At 47.5% G+C, this 18,212-nt stretch overlaps 1 long non-coding RNA gene across 1 annotated transcript; it reads right to left on the bottom strand.

Moving 5' to 3' along the window:
* Window positions 1-8,299: 8,299 nt before the first annotated feature.
* On the bottom strand, window positions 8,300-15,930 carry LOC128332093 (uncharacterized). The gene is made up of 3 exons (XR_008310554.1): window positions 15,839-15,930; window positions 11,830-12,100; window positions 8,300-8,504 (listed from the first exon to the last, which is right to left on the bottom strand). It is a non-coding gene; the product is annotated as an uncharacterized LOC128332093 (long non-coding RNA).
* Window positions 15,931-18,212: the final 2,282 nt, after the last annotated feature.

Here is an 18,212-nt window from a genome sequence, read left to right as displayed (position 1 = left end):
CCCGATTGAAGCTTTATCACGTAAAGAAGTAAATATGCAGATGTCTGGGGGTACATATAGAGATCTGTTGTATTTTCAGGGAAACGATTGTAAGTTAAAATCTTTAACTGAATTACAAAACTTGGTTAGAGATTGGTTTCAGTACTATCAGTTAAATGAGGTGTATAAGAAAGACACTAAAGTTGGATTTGAAGATCAGATTTCGAATTTTGAGAAGGGATTATGTCAAGATGATGAAAAATTAATCTCTAAAATGTATAAATTACGACTTTTGGAGGAGACTAGAGAGGAATTGGTTAAAACAACTATGATAAAATGGGCTCAAGATGTTGGACTTAATATAGAAATGGCAGCGTGGGAGAAACTATGGAAAAGTGATTTAAAATTTACTGCTTGTTATGCTTTGAAGGAAAATTATTACAAAACGATGTATAGATGGTATCTAACGCCTAAAAAACTGGCATTAATGTATAAAGATGTTTCAAATAAATGTTGGAAGTGTGGGCATACTGAAGGTACTTTTTTTCATATGTGGTGGACCTGTGGGAGGGCCAAGGCCTATTGGGACATGATATATAATGAATTGAAGAAGATATTTAAAGTGACATTCCCTAAGAAGCCAGAATTCTTCCTGCTAGGAATAACACAAGGAGCAATTTCTACAAATAATTTAACTTTTTTTATGTATGCTTCTACAGCGGCCAGAATATTATATGCACAGAAATGGAAGACTAACGAACTGCCTTCAAAAGAAGATTGGCTGATAAAAACTTTAGAATATGCAGAAATGGCAAAACTTACAACACTGATCAGAGACCAAAGTTTAGAACGCTTCAAGGAAGATTGGAAACCTTTTTTGGTTTATTTAAAGAATTATTTTCCTACTATGGATCTTACAGCAGGATTTGAAATTTGAAATGCAGGTTGGGCAGATTAATGGTGGTGGAAGGTTTTAATTTGTGTTTTTCCTTTTAAATTAATATTACAATAAGGGTAAAATTTATAGTTGGTATCACGAAAAGAGGTGCGCGGGAAGTCAACTTGTAACTGTGTTTATTATGATTGTTATGGTTACTGTTATTGTTAAAAGTTAATTAAAAAATTGAAATGAAAAAAAAAAGAAAGAAACTAGCTGGGTAACTCTAAGCCAGTCACTTCTCTCTCAGCCTAACCTACTTCACAGGGTTGTTGTGAAAGAGAAACTGAAGTATGTAGTTCACCGCTCTGGGCTCATTGGAGGAAGAGCGGGATAGAAGTGTAATAATAATAATAATAATAATAATAATAATAATAATAATAATAATAATAATAGAAGTCCCACTACTTCCATCCATCCCATGCTTCCTTTCCAACCCTCATCCCCCTCAAGATACTCTGTGAGGCAGTTCACATGGCTCTGATTAGAACAGACATATGTTTCTACCTGCCTGGGTAAACTGCTGGGCATGCGAGCTGGGTAGGAAGGCACTCTCTGGCTCAGCTCCTCTCCCCCAGAAATCACTTCTCTCTCTCCAGCCTTTCCCTTGCACACAATCCGAAAACAGGAGCATTGTGTGAACTGCCTTTATATCTCAAGGTTTTGCAGGTCACCATGAGTGACTAGGAATATTTCCGGCAACAATACTGTAGGCGAGCACAAAATGAGAGACTCCTCTCAACTCCTGAGTTCTCCACACACTGGGAATTTGGAGGGAGGAGGAGTCTGGCTTTGTGCTGGGCAAGCAGACATCCCTGGGGAGGAAGTTGGCAACTATGAAGAGCTGGCTACCAAAGCCAATCCACATCTGTAGACCCAATACATTTACAGTGGAGAGCTGCTTACATATTAGATCAAACTAGTTCATCACTTCTCCGAGGTAGTGAATTCGCAGACCATTTGGTTATAGAAGTGATTAGCAATTGGCAGACTTCTGTCTACGCTCAGCACACAATGAGCTACTGGCTTACTCTCTCACCTACCCATGAAGGGAAGTCATGACACTTAAATGAAGCATACCTGCAGACTTGGTATGAAAGCTTCTTTTCACTGAAATGACAGTGAAAACAGCAGGTCATCCTTACTGTGATGAGGCAACTAGACCAGCCATTGAAGCCAAGATAGTGATTGGTTACGTTTTGCCATTTGTAGCTGTGCAGACTTGCTGTGGAAAGGGCCTCTCTCTGGTACAGATGGAGACCTGGATATGAATTTAAAAAGAACTCTCTGTATATAGAACAGGGGTTCCCAACAGGGGGTACTAGTACCCCTAGTGGTACTTGAAGGGCTCTCGGGGCTATGCAGAGACCTCCTGCCACGTGATGTGTACCTCATCTGAGGACTGCCGGCTGGAAGCCAACATGTTCACAGCGATGTATCTATTGTAGAAGGGGAGGGAGGAGGGTGAAGGCTCTCTCCCTGTGCTTCTGACTGGCTGGTGACGTGCGGAAGCTCAGCGTACTCCTTCCCTCATCCTGACCGACGGAATATTAGTGCCAAGTTTTAATGCTACAGTCATGAGGTAGGCTACTCCAGCCACAGACCTACATCCAGAGAAAGCTAGTCATCAGCAGTCTTCTTGAAATTAGTGGGACAAGTTGATTAATTTCAGTGGGAGTACTCTTGAGTAACTGAGTCTGGATGTAAGCCAGTGACTGGAGTAAGCTGTTTCATAACTGTAACCTTTAGATTTGTGTGTGCATAGATACACAATAAGCTGCGCTACACTGATGACACCACTCTGAGAGCTGAGAATGTGGCTCTAGTAATGAAAGTGAAGGAGCACAGTGAAAATATGGGACTACAATTACATGTAAAGAAGACTAAACTAAAGACAAGTGTCACCCTCAGAATAGACACTGAAGACACTGAAGTGGTGGATAGCTTCTCCCTTTTAGGATCGACTGTCAACAGTAAAGGATCCAGCAGTCAAGAAATACGCCGCAGACAAGCACTTGGTAGGGTTGCAATGAAGGCCTCAGAAAGGATATTTAGATGCCATGAGGAGTCTACACCTACAAAGATTAGAATCGTTTGGACAATGGTTTCCCCCATGACATTCTATGGATGTGAAAGGCGGACTTTGAAGAAACGAGATAGAAAAAGCATTGACGCTTTTCAACTTTGGTGCAGGAGTAGACTCTTCAGGACACCATGGTCAGCCAGGAAAACAAACCAATGGATCATAGAACAAATCAATCTAGAATTTTCACTCGAGGCACAAATGACGAGACTCAAACTATCGTACTTCAGACAGATTACGCGAAGACCCAGCTCCCTTGAGAAGTCTATAATTCTGGGGGGAGTTGAAGGAAAGAGAAGAGGACAACCAGCAACAAGGTGGATGGACTCGCTTATGACAGCAATGAATGCATCACTGAGAGACCTGAGAGATCACCCTGGAGAGAATCTATCTATGTGGTTGCTAAGAGTTGACACTGGCTTGACGGCACTTAATCAATCCATCCATCCATCCATCCATCCATCCATCCATCCATCAATACACACACACACACACACAGAGAGAGAGAAACACACACACACACACACACAGTCTCTACAGGGTATCTGAATTGAAGGACTGGTCTGTGAGCAGAAGAGGTATGCTTGTTTTTAAAAAGGTTGGGAATCCTGTATTCGAAGATTTGCACAAAGTTCTTCTCCCAGGGGTAGGGATGGAAGGTGAGCTTCAGTCCTGCCTGAAACATGGCATGGATGTGGGTGTGCTTGGGCACACCCATCGGAGATGCTTTGCTGGCATGATTGGAGCTACTGGAGTGTGGCTCCATCTTGTGCTACAGAGGTCATATGAGGCATTACATCAAAGCTGTGTTTGGATCCAGCAGGCCAACCGCTCCACTGCAAGAAGTCTATGTGCTCCCTGATTATACCGTTGCTTTGCACAAGCACAGTATTTTGAAAGAAATTCAACGTCCTGAGACGTTTTCTTCTAAAAGAAGATCTACCATCCTCAAGGCTGTAATGATGGTCTTGAAAGGTGTGTCTAGTACCTGGTGAAATCTCAGAAGTGTGGGGAGGAAACTGGTGGTGCTGAATAGTAGAGGCTGGCAGGGATGCTGGTGTTATTTCTGTTTGTAAGTGCTTTTGTTTTGCATCTGAAGATTGGATTGTAGATTAAATGTTCTGTAATTTGAAATGGTAGACTAGGTAGAGAGGCAGGTGGTCAAATGATAAAGAGACCATTTTCATCATCTTAACACAAATGTAAGAATTGCTTTGCTGGATTGCATAGATGCATCTAGTCCAGCATCCTGTTTCCAACAGTGGTCAGCCAGATGATTCATGAAAGCCCACAAGCAGGACATTAAGACCGCAGGCCTGCCCTGTTGTTTGTCCTCAGGACTTGCTATTCAGACTCATCCGGGGAGATATTACTCAATGTCTTTCACTCTTATACAGTTGGAGCTGTACCTGGGGCAGGCTGTGGCAGATGCAAAGGTGGCCTGGATGTGCTTGTTGCTACCTCTCTACACGCATCCTCAAAGCTGCTTCCACCACTCAAACAATATGCTATGGCAATTTTGATTCAATTTGGCTGCTGCAGTCTGCTGAAAATTAACATCTATCTCTCTCCAATACGGAGGAAGCCTCAGGTCAGATCAATGTGGACTGAACTGGAAAACTATGTAGCAGATCTCCTCCTATCCATTCCTAATGCATTTGTGGTGATGGGTGGTGATTTAAACGCTAGGCTGGGCCCTGATTACCATACTTCATACACTCAACAGAGTGCTTATCCACCCAGTCCTGAGGAGGAAGGGCTCCCTCTTATCTGTCTTTCAAAGGATCAAAGGTCAAGTTATGCAGATCTCTGCTTGAGTCTAAATGACCACCAGACTTAATCTCTTCCTTCTGAACGACTCGCCTGAAAATGACCATCCTGCCAACTTCACCTATCTGGCGGGTTCTGGGATGTGTCTGATTGACTACTTTATCGCCTCAGGGAACCTTCTCCCTCTGGTGGAGAGTTTTGAGGTTTTCCCCAAATTTGACAGTGATCATCTCCCCATCTCCCTCCTTCTAAAGCCTTTCATCTATCAGTCCCGTATGGAGAACCATGATCATCCCACCATATCCTTGGCGGGAGGAGCATGTTGCCGTGCTAAATGGTCTCCACAACTGGATCAAGCACTAAGTGAGCTACTCGCCTCTGACCCCCTCAGCGTATTCAATCATCCTCACTAACTAATGACCCTACTTCTCCACCTTTGGTTTCCTACAATGCCCTCGTCCAGGAATAACAGCAGCTCCTCTCTCGCAAGATCTGTGAGCTACGTGCACAGTGCCAACAGGCCTCCAAGCAGTGGTTGGATAAGGACTGTTCTGAAGCCCCAAAAGCCCATCCCTACACCTATCAAGTCTATAAAGCTAGTTCTAGACAGTTGGCCCCACAGAATCTCCTTCTGCAGAAAAGACAGCACAAACTTCTGCTGCTTCGTAAGAAAAGAGATGCCATGAAAGATGCCTGGATTAGTCTCATTCAGGCCATTAGAGCCAAAGATTCTGCCATGTTCTGGCTTCTTTACAAAGCACTCTCCCACTTATGATCCAAATCACCTGGACTGTCATCTTCATCCAGAGATCTGGGAGAACTATTTTCATGACCTATACAAAGAGCCTGCTGCTGTTTGCAGAAACTCCACCTGTGCCATTGAAGACACTCCAGTGTGGGCACCAGTGTCAACCTCAAAGATTCACAGTCTAGTCACCCAGTTAAGACTGGGGAAGGCTCCAGGCGAGGACCTTATTCCACCAGAGGCCGTAAAAAATAAGCTAGACTGGTGGGCCCCTGTCCTGGTTATGCACTTCACCAATGTTGACACGAGTGCCCAAATTCCCAAGGACTGGGGGGGCAGTGATCATTGCCTTATATTTAAAAGGGGCAAGAAGGATGACCCTGCCAATTACAGACCCGTCACTTTGCTCAATACCATCAGCAAACCTAATGCGAGACACCTATCCGGGAAGCTTAAAGATGGATTGGAACAGGAAAATCTTCTTGCTGAGGAACAAGCGGGCTTCAGGGAAGGGCGTTCCACCATCGACCAGTGCCTAGTTCTACAGCACCTTATCGGGAAATACGCTTCCTGCCGGGTGACCTCCCTCTATGCCGCCTTCATCGACCTTAAGGCAGCATTCGACTCCATCTCACGAGTCAAATGAAGGGAGAAGCTGGAAGCCTCCTCCATTGACCGGCACCTGCTATAACTTCATCGCACCCTGCACGCGAACACATCACTCCAGGTGAGATGTAGCCCCCAAGGCCACCTCACAAGAGCTGAAGGGCATCAAACAAGGATGCATTCTGGCTCCACTCCCCTTCGACTTCTACATTAACTCTATGATGGGCCAGCTTAGCAACCCAGATTTCCACCCTCCAAAGCGCGCTGGGAGATACATTGCCATCCTGTTATACGTGGTTGATGCAGCCATCCTCTCAAGGACCCCCCATTGGCCTTAGAAGAAGACTGAGGGCCCTGATGCTGCACTGCAGGGAGAACTGCCTGGAAATCAATGATCACAAAACTAAAATGATGGCCTTTGTCAGGAGGCCCAAGATCCACTCTTGGCACATTGAGGGGCATAAGATTGAGCAAGCTGCACGCTTCCAAGACTTGGGAGTAGTTTTCCATTCTGGTGGCTCTAGGAAAGGTCATAAAGAACACCTGGCTTTAAATGTCCAGAGAAGTGCCTCTGCCATTCTCAAATGCCTGCCGACAAGAGGAGGCCATTATGTATCAGCGGCCCTTGAACTGTTCACAGCCCAGTCACTAGCTAGCTGCTCGATGGTGCCCAATTGGTCCCCTTCCCCAACATTGTGGCTCTGGAACTTGTACAGTCTAAATTCCTGCAGGCAGCGCTCCAAGTACCGAGATGTGTCTCCAGTGCCACTCTGTTATGCTCAAGTTAGTCACTCAGCGGGCCAGAAACTGGGAAGAAACAAAGCCCTGGTAACAGACAGTCTATTACTGACTTGGCATGATGAAGTCCTATCCAACTAGCACGAGAAAGCATGTTTCATGTTTAGCATGTGCCAGGCTCTCCTTTTGATCCTGTGGCAGCAGGGCAAGTCAAAGCATGGCGCTATGGGATGACTCTGAGGGACAAATTACTCTGCCAGTGGTCAGAGGTGTTGTGAACACTTGATACCTCTAAGGCAGACCTGCTCAACTTAGGCCCCCCAGCTGTTTTGGGATGACAACTCTCATAATCCACAGGCACAGTAGCCAATAGACAGGGATTATGGGAGTTGTAGCCAACATCTGCAGGAGGACCAGAGATGAGCATCCCTGATCTAAACTCAGCTTACTCTTCCGGGACTTTCTCCCTGCCAAGTAGGAGCAGACCCAGGTTCTTGCTCACCTGAGGAAAGCTATGACAGCCTCACACCCTCCACAGCATTTCAAGGGGCACAGGTTGAGGAGACTGTTTCCTAGTTGGCAGCCTTTTCTCATTACCTTGGCCACCTTTCTGTTGGAAGTGAAGGACTTTGCACAGTCTCTTGTCGCAAAGACAGTGGAGGACAGACTAGTGAGTCAGAGGGCTAGAGGGTCAAGACACTGGTCATCCCTTCTCTACTGCTCTGACACTATCCCTTTGAAATGTAGATTGCTACTCTTAGCTCTTAGCAAGCTCCTCTCCCTGCACCATGTGTGCAGAGATGCAGAATCCATCTGTATCCAGCTAGCTAGCTAGATTAGAGAGCCTAACTCCTCACTTTCCTATCTAGAATGGAGTTCTTTAATAAATGGCTTGTATATTGATTTGAAACTATGAACTGGCTCCAAGTTACTTTACTCTCAGCATACACGCATGCCTAACCAAATTCCGCTGTGTTGTGCCTCTGTACACTCTGCTGTAATGAAAAAGGGATTCTCTTACCAGAGAGAATTCCCAACACTTTCAAGACTGGCAACTGGGGGCTGGGCAATGAGAAACTGCTTCCACCAAGCAGCCTCCTCCCCTTAAGCTCGTACACCAAAGCCTTTCACAAGTTACTACCAGAGGCAGTGGGTGGTGGGGTCAGTGGGGGGCCTGCAGCAGAGGCAGCGAATGGTGGGTGAGCAAGTCCTCAGGCGGATCTGCCCCTGCTGCTGCTAGAGTTATGCTGCTAGAGTTATGATTGTCAAGTAACTGAGGGACAGGAGTATTCTTCCTGCCCTAGAGGCACGCACGGTGCACAGGTCTCCCCATTTCAGAGCAGGAACCAGAATGCTCTACAAAACCTCTGAAGCTTCCAAATGTTGTTCTGTACATAAGCAGAACTCTTGCTGCAGAGACCATGGAGGAGAAGAAGAGGTGTGTCTTTCAAAATTATGTTTTTTTTAATAATAATAATAATAAAATAACAATAATAATAACAATAAAAACAACAACAATAATAGGAATAATAATAATAATATACAAAAATAACAATGGTCAGGCTTTTCCAAATCACATTCCTCCCTGCTCAGTTTCTCTTCTTCCAGGTTCGCTTCCTCCCCCCTCGCTTCCTGCACCCGAACTTCTGAAAATATGAAGTAGATAAAATCATTAAATTAAAATGCACTCAGTAAATTGGGTTTCCCCCAGTGAATCTGGGAGACATTTCTTTGTTGCCATTACAATGGCAAACTAGAAACTGTGGGCTGGTTTTCACAATTGCTTTTCCATAACCTTCAAACCTTGCTTTGTGGTTTGCCAGCACAGCCCAATTCTGGCTCTCACAGATCTTTGACAGGATTGCAGGTACACAGACAAGGTGTCTTGCAGCATTCCCTCTCTAAACCTGGTCTCCTACGGACTGAAATTATTGCAAAACCGTAATTCCTCATAGTGCGCTGGTTTATACAATTCTAATTCGAGTACGAGACGTGCCACGCAATCTTGTGCCTACAAGCAAGATCTGCTCATGAGCAATCCAAGGGTTTGCTGCCCAAGCCGTAGGGCTAGAGGCAGGAACTCTGGCCATGGACAGGAACTGTCTGTGACTTCCACTGCGCAATGAGAAGTCAAGACTTCCCCAGCCATGGTGCTCTGACTCTCAGACATGCTCTGAGCAAACTGCATGCTTGATCCAAACACTCTTGTCTCCAGCCAACAGCTTTTCTCCTTCAGCTGAAAGATCCACCACTCTCAAGCCTCTGATCCTGGTAATATGCTGCCTCTACAAGCCTTGGATCCTTCCATCCTTTCCCCTTCTTCTCCATTCCCCTTGTCCCTCTACTAATTCCTGATCTCCCCAAACCATGCCAGTCCTCAGCCTTCCTTACCCCCCCCCCCTTTTTCCATCTGTATCTGAGTTGTAGTAGGCTCTAGGAAGATTTAATACACACACATGTGTTAGTTAGGAACACTGGGTGAATATTGTTGATGGTTAGGGTTGAAATACTGTTAGTAATATTGATAGAATGTTCTGCTTTCTGTTCAGTTAGATTGATGTTGTTATTCTTTTATACTCAATAAAGCCCATTGAATCATTTAGGTTTGCTTTGATCTCTTTTCTTCCTTGCGTCCAGATCCTACATGGTCACTGTATAAAAGAACTTGGTCACTTGGTGACACTATGAGACAGGCCTCATTTTGTATGCTAGCTAATGAGCATATTCAGTATATAAATCAGGCCTGGACCACAACAGGAGGAAGCAGGACACAGTGCTACAATCCAAAAGGAAAAAAAGAAAGCGTTGCAGAGCATCTATAAGTGTCAAAAGTTGCATGCTGAGAACGGTTAGTTGCACTAACAGCACTACAGTGGAACAGAGAGGCAAATCAACATTCTGCAATAGATGCAGGTACCAGTCACCTCAACTGTTTTGCTTTTTTAATTAAAATCAGCTAGTGAAAAACTATACATCTGAGCAAAGGGACAAAAAGCAAAGGATCATGATATTTTCCCCCAGCAGTTATTTTTTTCCTCCTTAATTTTGCCCTCTCAAGGCTCCTTTTCCATCCATGTGAGAAAAAAGCAGCCAGAGGTAAAAAACACTCCACCCATTTCTCTGCTGAAACTCGCAACTGCCAGTGGCCATGTGTAATTCGAATCACAACCACCCACACCCGAGAGAGTATTACATGTGTCTGTTGTAGAAGGCACATCTTAGCCCTGAGACTGCTTCTACAGTTAATCTGTGGAATGAAGAAGAAAAAAGCCCTGTAGCATGTCACCATCAACTGTTGACTGTCTGGACACACACAGAAAAAACCCAGTGCAAAAAACTCAATACAGTTTTATAATACATCACTAAAGATGAACCATGAACACTACTGGCATAATAGTTATGCCTTCTACAAAATAATTCAAAGCAATTTATTTTTGCAATTCCCTATTCCACGAAAGCAGACAGCAAAGCTATTACCCACGAGCTGCTGGAAGGGCAAACCAGCACAGCTAAGTACCTACTCTCTTCTGCCCCCCTCCCCTCTAATCTCCTCCAACAACAGAGCACAGATTAAAGCCCACCCAAAGAAAGGAAGATTGGATTTGAGCTGGATGGGGAGAGGGGTTGCCTGCAAAATTTTGTTTACTGAATAAGGAGCACACCTTGGAGTGAAGAGGTGCTTTCACGCAGCAAGCCTACCCTGAAATGAGACTGAAGAGCTCCCTCCGGCTCTTTAGAGCTCTAGGCCACGCCCTTTTGCATGTGAAGTATCACATGATGACATCACATGCAAAGGGGTGTGGCCTCGAGCTCTAAAGAGCTGAAGAGAGCTCTTCAGTCTCATTTCAGGGCAGGCTTGCTGCCTGAAAGCATCTATTTTCCCCCTCTGGAGGAAGAGAAAGGGGAATAGATGCTTTCAGGCAGCAAACGCTCCCTAAAAATAATCGGAAAGTCAGTTCTCTGTGGGGTAGGGGCGGGGGCGCAGGCTCTCTGCCGGGACTCAGATCTCTGTTGTGCGACTTGCGCGTCTGCGTGAGTGGGGGTGGCAGCAGGCACCCAGCAGGGGGGGATTTTCCAAAACAAACAAACCAACCCTGAAAAAAACACACACAACTGTGATGGTTGGGTGCGGGACATGGCAAGCACTTGGCGCTCCCCTGCAACTGGCGCCTAGGGCATGTGCCCTGCCTGCCCCACCCTGATTACCTGTCTGCATGGCCCATTCAGTCGGCGAGTGCTTTCTGCACTGGCCCAGTAGGGTTCTTCCTTCATCTCCCTGGCAAGCAGGGCAAAGAAGCCCCCAGCTGGGCCAACACAGAATGCACTCTCCAGTTGGTTGCGCCACACATGCTGCTCAGCCCCAGAAACGCCTCCAGCATTGGTGTCCTGACACAGGGTGGAAGGGTTATGGCCAGCCGGGGACAGCACAGCCGGGGACAAGCCTGCCATCAGAGGAGGAGGCAGCGGCAGTAGCAGTATGTGTGTAGGGAGACCCGGTGCTGGTAGTGGAGACCTCGTTGCGTGGCGGGGGGTCCGGCCTGGCAGCATTGGCAGGAAAAGGGCAGGCACCTGCCTGTCCAGGGTTGCTGCCAGCCATCCTACGCCCCGGACAGAGACTGGGAGTGGGTGAAGTACTGAAAACAACTTTCTCTGGCCCACCTTTAACAAGCAGAGATTCAATTTCTTTTCTGACTATGTCTTAGTGGGAACTGATTCATTTGTGATTATTTTAAGCCTAAGTATATAGCAATGCATGCAGAGCATCCTATATGAAGCCTGCTCAAAGGGGGAGTGGATGGTTCATGTAGGGTAGAGTCAACTGGTATGAGTAAAAGGTTGTGTAAATTAGCTACCATGAAGAAAATGTATCTGACAATTGTACTTTGTACTAGGCTGTCTTACAGACCAGCTCTAATATGACAGGGTTAATGAAAAGAAGAAGCAGGCCCAGATTACTCTACATTTACTTACCCCATGTAAAGGCAGAGGTGCAGATGGAGGTACGGACTGATGTACGGATGGAAGTGTGGATGGAGGTACAGACCGATGTCCGGATGGAGGTGAGGATGGAGGTGCAGATAGAGGTACAGGTGGAGGTGCAGATGGAGGTATAGACTGATGTACGGATGGAGGTGAGGATGGAGGTGCAGATGGAGGTACAGACTGATATATGGATGGCGGTGTGGATGGAGGTGCAGATGGAGGTACAGACGGAGGTGCAAACAGGGGTGGTGTTCTGGACCTGACAGAATGAAAACAGACATTAAAGAGAATCTGCTGCATCTAGGCCAGCCTGAGCACATTTGCTTAAAGCACTACACAAACCAACCACATACACCTTTACTCCAAACAGTCTGTGCTCTATCAGAGGCAAAGTTGCACCTAGGTAATTTTGGAGCCTGGACCTAAAGGTTTCTGGAGCACCCCACCCTGCAACTTAAGCATCATGCCCCTACACACACACACACACACACACACACACACACACACACACACACACATGCAATATTTTTAATACGTGGGTTCTTGAGGGCACAAACAGCAACTGAACTCACAAGAATGTAAGAATATAAAACAGATACACTTATGCAGATATGCACTAGCAGAAATGTTTCAACACAAAACTTAACATATTCCCATCCCACATATCTCCCCCCCACTCCCCCCTCTGTCTCTAAAGCACCTGAAACAGGTCACAGTTATACTTGAGTGCCTGGTCCATTGAGGGCCAGTAGAGACCACACCACCCAAAACAAACTAAAAAGGATTTGGGGGCCCCCAAGGGGTTTGGAGGCCAGTGTTGCCTCTAGCAGGGATTTCCAGATACTGTTCACTACAACTCCCAGCAATAGCCTTTGGCTGCAATGGCCTTTGGCTGGGGATTCTGGGAGCTGTGGTCAACAACATCTGCGAATCCCTGTTAGAGAGAACACTTTTGGAGGCCCTGGACTTCGGCCCCAAAGTTCAAAGTGCCTTGCTCCATATGTCCCAACCAGGACCTTAAGTTCTTCTTCAGAGGCCCTCCTCTGAGTGCCCTTGCCAAAGGAGGTGATGCGGGTGGCTACTAGGGAGAGGGCCTTTTGGGTGCTGACACACCATTTATGGAATAGCTTCCTGAGTGAGCTTCAACTGGCTTCCTCACTTTGTTCTTTTAGATGCCACCTAAAGACCTTTTTGTTCTGTCGGACTTTTAAAATTTTGATTTTCAAATTTGATTTTTTAAAACTGATTTTTAAAGAGTTTTAAAATGTCTTTGTATTGCATTTTGTATTTCCTCTCCCCACTCCCACCCCTGCCTCTTTTGGTCTCTTATGATTTAATGTCTTGTATGTTTTCATTTCATGTTTTAATTTCATGTTGCCGGCGAGCGGACCAGTGGCACCCGCACACACCCCCCCCCCCCACTCACTTGCACAGGCTGAAGCAGCAGCACACTCACACGAGATCTCTGGGCAGCGTGGGACGGGGGTGGCGGGTGGGTGCTCCCATTGGATGGTGGAGAGCGCAGGCCGGGCCCGAGAGCTGTCTGGGCCACCCGCACCAAGCAGGGTCTACGTGGTAAGGAGACTTGCAGCAGCAACTGCTGGGTGTTTTCATGCTGCTGTTCCGTAGTTTGTGTGCTGCTGTTTGTTGCCCAGCAGGCCACACAGCGTCTGCCTGCCCTGCTGGCTGGCTGCATTCTTGCATCAACTGCATACAGATTAGTCATAGGAAGCTAAAGAGCACTGATGGGGGCAGGAAAGTGCAGCAAGAATTGCTCCCCTCCCCCAGGGGCGTATCTAGGGCAAAGAGCGCCTAAGGCAAGCACTGGAATTGCGCCCCTGGGCTTGCCAGGAGTCAAAACTGACTTGGCGGCACACTTTACTTCTCAGCAAGGTTCAGAAGTCACATGAGGGAGAGACATCCATGGATGGCAGAATGTCCATCAAGTGTTTTGAAATATCAGTCTCAAAGTTGAGACATACCTACAATCCGGAAAGTACATCCTTCCAGAAATCCCTCAGGGACCTCTTTTTGCAAGGCAAAGGATACTGACAGAGGCAGGGAGAACAGTGAACATCGCTCCTCCCTCCTGCTGCATGCACACTCTGCTGCTTGGGAACGTTCTGGATGAGTTAGCAGCAGCCTCTTGCTGCTCGGGATGTCAGCCACTCTTTTCCATTCGATTGGCTGCGGTGCCTTCCCACTGCGCCCTCTCCTCCCTCTTAAAGAGAGGCCTAAACATAGTTACATAGGAAGTTGCCTTCCACTGAGTCAGACCATTGGTCCCTCTAGTTCAGAAACTTAATGGGGTTCGAGGCGGCATTCTTCTCCTCCCTCGTCATTTGGTCATCACTTGGCAATTACTTCTCAAAGACAGCAGCTTTTTCAAAGTCGCTCAGCTGTAGCGCTAGATCCAGTGTCAGCTCCAGTGCCGATGCTGCCCGAGGTGAGGTCCATGCGCTGCTGGCCACACCCTTGACACTGACAGCAGCATCCGGGGACAAGGCCAGAACTGCCTCTTTCATGCCCCCATTCCTCTTCACTGCCATGCGGAGGGACCTTGAACTGCAGATCAGCAGTGTGGGAGGAACAAGCTCCCTTTTCACCCTCCTCACTGCTGAACCTGCAGTTCAAAAACCCATCCCCAATGGGGAAGAGCGAAGGAGGTCACGGAGACAGGGAGGGAGGGTGGCGGAGAGCCAGAAGTGGCTGGCAGGTGAAATGACATCTGGCCGGCGAAGGGCAGGGCACTCAAGCGGGACTGTTATTCTGCAAGCAGAAGCCTTTGCTGTCATTATGCTTGAAATGCAGAACTGATTCCAAGTGTGTGAACAGGGCGCTTTCCGGATTGCACGCTATCACACTGTCACAAAGGGTCCCTTCAGTGTGCTTCTGTGGAGCCTGTGTTTTGACATCACAGCCCCTGTGTTGTAAGGAAGGTGCCTTTCCTATTTCTGACACCGCCTTTTGGATTTTATTGCTGTGTCACAGCCCTATAATGTTGCATCTGCATTGCAAAAATAAAATAAAATAATAGCTGTGTCTGCCCGTTGTAGGAGGCTTTCCCCCTTATAATGGCTCTCTAATGTCGGTTGAATTTGGCACCACAAAACGTTGCAGTTTACACCGCTTTTTGCGGTGCACGGCTCACAATCTGGAAAGTGCCCTGGTGACCAAATGATGGCCAACCTGCACATGACCTGAGAGCCATCATTAGAAGACAAGTGCAACCTGGAAGCAGACCCTTTGCACTCTCAGTCATAGGGGGCCCCAATCTGGGAATGTGTTGTGCAGCGAGAGGCAGAGTCAAGACTTTCCTACTGTGCTCCATCCATGTGAAAATTCACCCCACCATATCAAAGCGGCCATTTGCCCCCAAAGTGGTGATTTGGCATTCAAAATGTATTCAAAATGGCATTCAAAAGGTAAAGAACGGGGGAGCAGTCTCACAAAAATAAAAGTAAAGTAAAGTGTGCCGTCAAGTCGATTTCGACTTCTGGAGTCCACAGTGTCCTGGGGTTTACTTTGGCTAAAATACAGGAGGGGTTTACCATTTCCTCCTACCACGCCGTATGAGATGATGGCTTTTCAGCATCTTCCTATATTGCTGCTGCCCCATATAGTACCTGCGGGGATTCGAACCAGCAACCTTCTGCTTGTTAGCAGGATGACCCACGCGAGTGTATGGAGGAATCCTGGGGAGACTCCCGGGATCAGAAGGCTTGTTTGAGCCTCCCGGCGGAGGTCTCCTGGTGTGTGGCTGTGGCACGGAGCCATGCCAAGGCGCCACACGATCAGAAAACCCGGGTTAGTGGAGCACTCACTCAGCTGGGTTGAAAGGAGGGCTACATTGGCGGGCTAGCTGCCAGAGAATCACTGGGTTCACCCGCAAGCCTGGTGGGTCTCACGAGGATGGAAAACAGGGCTGGGCTCCTTTCGCCCGGTTTTCCTCCATCATGAGAATAGCCTCATTGGATAGAATACAACCATTACTTACATTCTTCTTGAGCTGGGCCTTCTTGGAGGCGATTGTTCTACCGCTGGCGGGCTTGGTGGACCTGGCGGGCTTGGTGGCGCTGGTGGAACTCTGACAAAGAGAGAAGAGCCAAAGTTATGTGGCGCTTGCAGAGCAGTAATAGGGTCTCCAATGGTTTCACAACTGGGTATCATGTCTCCAAGACTGTTTGGCTGTTATGAACCTGGCTGTATTGGCACAGCGACACTGCACCAATTTGCCCTGCAAAAGTGGTTCCCATCATGGCCAAGATTGTGTTAGTGGTCGAAAAGAGAGAGCCTTAGCGATGAACCGCTTGTATCGAGAACAGGGTACTGGCTACACTTTTAGAAAGAGCAAATCCAAATGGTGTGCTAAGTAAGGCGAAATCCTGCAACTGGAATCAATGACGTACATGAAAGAGTATGGCATCATGTCTTTCCAGGTTTCCACAATTCCTCCGGCTTCTGCAAGCCAGGGGGAGGGCACAAAGATCTATGCCCAGTGCCGAAGTCCCACATTTGATTCAGCTTTACAGCTGAATGACAGGCAAACTGTTCCAATGGGGAAGCCATTAACTGTCTCTTGAAGCGAAGAGAATACCAGGGCAAAACAACATGAACGGGGTGGGGGCTTAATTGTTCTTGTCTTCTCGACAGTGTCTCCCGCCCTCTTCCACCTCCAGATCCAGCCTGGGCAATAGAAGGCAGATAGAATCGCCCCCCTCCCGTAACAGCAGGACAGAGCTCAGCAGCGATCCAAACCATTCTTCTCGGCGGCCTCAGCCTGTCGGGGAGGAGGAAGCTTCGCCAAGGGGAAGTTTGCTTCTCTCCCTCCTTCCATGACCTCGGGCTCCCAGCAGCTCCCTCTCCCTCTCGCAGGCACGCTGCATGGGCGAGGGAGCAGGGAGAGCGATGGCAGGCAGGCAGGCAGGCAGCTGCCTTTGCGCTCCCTTGCAGGCATGCTGCACGGCAGAATGGAGAGAGCCAGGACTGGCCGGGGGGCCCTCTGAGGCTGTGGGCCAGGAGGCATTCGTCTCCCTTTGCCTCATTAGCGGGACGCACCTGGACATCAGAAACGAGAACGGCACCTTACTGACAGCGCAGGGACCGCGATGCCGAAACACAGGCAGGACGGAAGCACACTGAAGGGGCAGTAGTGACACGGTTGTCGCATGTAATCTGGACAGTGCCTAGGCTATGAAAGCGGATATTAAGCACAGCCCATTCCCACGCACGTCTACTCAGATTGAAGTCAATCCCCTTGCGTTCGATGGCATGGACTCCTACATATATGTAGGGAGGGGATTAATGCAGAGGGCAGCTGTTTAAATTCAGCATGAGTTCGGGAGTCAGGAAAAGCTCATTTGCAGGGTCATTCTGGGAAATGGTGGGAGAGAGGCATGGCAATCCACCCTATCAACCCCATCATTTTGTCCTCCATTTCCCAAGTTTATTTATGTTCTTGCACATTAGAGAAAGGTTTCATTTAAAAAACAAAAAATAAAACAATACCAAGCTGCCCAAGGAGTCCCTCAATGCAACTTCCCACATCAGCACCTCAAAGCTGGCAAACCTCTATTGAAAAACAATTGTGGAAGAGACATTGCAGGACATATAGTGGCCACCAGGGCCAGGAAATGGCAGAGCATCATAATCAACCACGTTGTCATCAAACCACTCCTCATGTGCCTCAATAATGCAATGCTTGTCCACCGGGGGTGGGGGGAGACAGGAGGGGGATGCTGAAAACATCGGAACGCAACAGGCTAGCAATGACGTCGTCTAGATTCTCTGTAACAAGTGAGTGACTGAAAGAGAGTGATTCTGAAGGAAAGGGCTAGTGTGGGAGCAATCAGAGATAGGATGTTCTGTAACCCATGCAGATCTGAGAATATTCCTTTCATTTATACCTCTCCCGGCTGAATATAGCCTTGTCTCCTGAGGAGTCCTCATCATGCTGTTTCTTTCCCCCGACTTTATCCACACTCTCCTTGAGCCGAAGAGGCTTACCGAGCACTGGAGAACCTGCACTGGAAGACTGAGCAGAAGAAGGGGTCCGTGGGTCACAATCTCGTGACAATGAGTCACAACAAACCAACTTCAGGGTTTGGGGTGGCTATCATGCCATTATTTAGAGGTTTTCTAGATGACAGTAAAATATGCTACAAACGGAGCTTGCCAATGAATATCAGCTGAGAGTGCACAGAGAATCCAGAGCCTCCTGCAGATGGTTGCTTTTTTCTTCTGGCATCTGATGGGGAGGTCATATGGGAAGGAGGCTGCTGGTGCGATTTTCACTGCGCCCCCTGCTGGCCACCTCTTGCTTCTCGTTATTAACCCACCCCTTTTCAAATTCATTTGCTGGTGAATGTGAG

Source organism: Hemicordylus capensis, chromosome 6 (genome assembly GCF_027244095.1).
Source record: "Hemicordylus capensis ecotype Gifberg chromosome 6, rHemCap1.1.pri, whole genome shotgun sequence".
Lineage (NCBI taxonomy): Eukaryota > Metazoa > Chordata > Lepidosauria > Squamata > Cordylidae > Hemicordylus > Hemicordylus capensis.
This window is presented reverse-complemented; position numbering and strand designations above follow the sequence as displayed.